At 33.2% G+C, this 2,178-nt stretch overlaps 2 non-coding genes across 2 annotated transcripts; both read left to right on the plus strand.

Moving 5' to 3' along the window:
* Window positions 1–1,062: 1,062 nt before the first annotated feature.
* Window positions 1,063–1,134, plus strand: Trnap-ugg. The gene has a single exon. It is a non-coding gene; the product is annotated as a tRNA-Pro (tRNA).
* Window positions 1,135–1,837: 703 nt separating this feature from the next.
* Window positions 1,838–1,909, plus strand: Trnap-ugg. The gene has a single exon. It is a non-coding gene; the product is annotated as a tRNA-Pro (tRNA).
* The last annotated feature ends 269 nt before the right edge of the window (window positions 1,910–2,178 follow it).

Consider the following 2,178-nt stretch of genomic DNA (forward strand, 5'->3'; position numbering starts at 1 on the left):
TCTCAATGCTTTTATTTTCTCTATTGATATTTATTAATATTGCCTCTTTTTCTAGTACTGTTTTATTTTTTGTATATTCCAATCACTACTATTGTTTTATGATTGCAATAAAGATTTATTTGATTTGATTTGATTTGATACATTACAGCGGTGGGCATAAAAATATTTCGGGGGTGGGGGAAAACTAATCTATTTTCTTTAACGAAAGCCGGGCAAGCAGGCTTGTCTAAGAAAGTATAATCAGAGAACAGTGAGATTACATTCCCTAGTATAATACATAGGCCTACTCCAAGTATACTAAATACGCCATGATCAATATTTCAACATTCAATTATGTCATGTAATCATTAGGAATGAAAAATTAAAAATTACATACAGTGTAGGATTTTGCTCATTCAAGAAAGGCCTTGTTGTTGAGTCCCCAAAAACGAGTGACAATAAACAAAAGAGCCAAAGCAAGCAGTTGTATTGTGATCATAAAAATAGATTGGATAGGAGTAAATAATGCAAGGTCTTATTGTGTTTTAAATCCGGCCGGGGACAGACCTCAACAATATTATGACTCTACCTATGCTATTAAATATTGGACAGACACACAAAATAAGTTGTATTGGTCAATTGCAAACAGTAGGTCAAGGTATCTAGGTATCTTTATTTTATCACAAGATTAAACCTATTTTATATATGAAAACAGTAAATTAGATTTGTATTGATATTGTAATCTCATCATGAGAACGCATAGGCCTACTTTAATATATAGGCCTAATGATGTTGCGTTTCAAAAACACAATTAGAAAAAAAAAACATTATTGAACCAAAATAGGCCCAATATTAAAAAGAAAAAAAAAACACAGAAATTAATTAAATAATTAATATGATTAGTCACCCAAGTTTCTTAAATCTTAAATGTTATCATTTGATGAGTGGCGCGTTGTGACTTCGTCACAAGGGTACTCTAAAGTGAAAAGCGTCACATGTTTCCAGGACAAGCTATTCAATTCCTGTGGGCGTTCGTTAAATGTGTGCTTTATTAGTGGAGTATGAATTTGGCTTACCAACTAAGGCTCGTTGGTCTAGTGGCATGATTCTCGCTTTGGGTGCGAGAGGCCCCGGGTTCAATTCCCGGACGAGCCCCTCTTATTTTCAAATCGAGCATTTACCAAAAATTTTGAATTGATTTTATCAGGGAACAGTTAAACTGAAATGTAATCTGCAATGTGGGTTGAAAACAGATCATAAAGACAAAGGTTCTCGATGCAGGAGCAGAGGAATATATTTTCAAAAAAAAAAAGATAATAAGAAAAATAGGCCTAACACTTGGATACCAATTCAACATTTTATTGCACTACAGGCGTCTCATGAGGTACTTTCTCAATCGTCAGACTGCTGGGCTCTGAATCTGAATTTGGCTCATCCAAGTATTAAGGTTTGTTGAAGTGGCATTATTCTCGCTTTGTGAAATGTATTATTCTTTCATTACACAGCGTACCGTATAAACCAAAGCCCATTGGAATATTTTGTGTCTTTTATGAAGGACATTTCAAAATTTGTGACAAAATGAAGCTGCATTGTTTTTTTTATGTATTTTTTGCCTTTTCATGTTTTCGAGGAGCTTCACTTGTGTTTATTTCTTACTTAAAAATTACATGTTTTATTTAATAATTGTTTTATATTATGTATACTACACTCTTCTTTTTTTTTTCTTGAATCTTAATTGTTATCATTTGATGAGTGGCGCGTTGTGACTTCGTCACAAGGGCTAAAGTGAGAAGCGTCACATGTTTCCAGGACAAGCTGTTCAATTCCTAGTGGAGTATGAATTTCGTTTTCCACCTAAGGCTCGTTGGTCTAGTGGCATGATTCTCGCTTTGGGTGCGAGAGGCCCCGGGTTCAATTCCCGGACGAGCCCCATTTTTTTTTTTTTGGAATAGATTTATAATTAATGTACATTTTATATATTTCTTATTAAACAGCTTATAATAGAGATAACCAAAGCACATTGTACAGAAGAATAGTTTGAATAACAGATGCAATATACATGATTTATGTTAATCAAAATCACAACAATCAACTTAGTATTGAGGTTAATATTCAAACACCTTCACATGTTTTAAGATTTATTTTTAATAATAATAATTGTCGACTTATATAGCGCATATTGTAGATACCTCTACAAAG

This window comes from Anneissia japonica, unplaced genomic scaffold, assembly GCF_011630105.1.
Source record: "Anneissia japonica isolate Jap-2015-1 unplaced genomic scaffold, ASM1163010v1 scaffold1483_len710385_cov172, whole genome shotgun sequence".
Taxonomy (NCBI): domain Eukaryota; kingdom Metazoa; phylum Echinodermata; class Crinoidea; order Comatulida; family Comatulidae; genus Anneissia; species Anneissia japonica.